Here is an 887-nt window from a genome sequence, read left to right on the forward strand (position 1 = left end):
ACCCCTGAAAGGATGAAACGTAAATTTGACCTTGACAGAATTTGAACTCAGAATGTAAAGACAGACACCATGCTAATGATTCAGCAAGTTCACCATCTTTCTCTTGACATATATTGAAAAAGACCCTTATATTTATTTCTTTATTGCCCACAAGGGGCTAAAGCTAGAGGAGACAGACAAGGACTGACAAAAGGATTAAGCCAAATACATTGACCCCAGTGTGTAACTGGTACTTATTTAATCGACCCCGGAAGGATGAAAGGCAAAGTCGACCCTGATATAACTTTATATTCAGAGTATCTCTTACAATATGGAATCCGTTTCCAGTGTTTAAATTTTTCAGTAACTGTTTTTAGGGGCTCCAAACCACACCCAAAATTCCATTCACATTTAGAAGGTTTTTATCGTACTTCCTGTCCTTGTTTTTAGTTAGGAAAAACTATTTTCTCAGGAAGACATTGAGATGTGGACTAGTTCTGTCCTCTTCTAATTGTCATCACTGACAACTTCCCGGCCACCACCAACACTGCTGCTGTCACGGCCACCACCACCACCACCACCACTATCGTCACCATCACTACCATGGTCATCATCAGCAGCTGCAGCATCACACATATACATCATCTCAACTGGAGGTGCAATGGCCCAGTGGTTAGGGCAGCGGACTCGCGGTCATAGGATCACTGTTTCGATTCCCAGACCGGGCGTTGTGAGTGTTTATTGAGCGAAAACACCTAAAAGCACCACGAGGCTCCAGCAGGGGGATGGTGGCGAACCCTGCTGTACTCTTTCACCACAACTTTCTTTCCCTCTTTCTTCCTGTTTCTGTTGTGCCTGTAATTCAAAGGGTCAGCCTTGTCACACTCTGTGTCACACTTAATCTCCCC

Source organism: Octopus bimaculoides, chromosome 27 (assembly GCF_001194135.2).
Source record: "Octopus bimaculoides isolate UCB-OBI-ISO-001 chromosome 27, ASM119413v2, whole genome shotgun sequence".
NCBI lineage: Eukaryota > Metazoa > Mollusca > Cephalopoda > Octopoda > Octopodidae > Octopus > Octopus bimaculoides.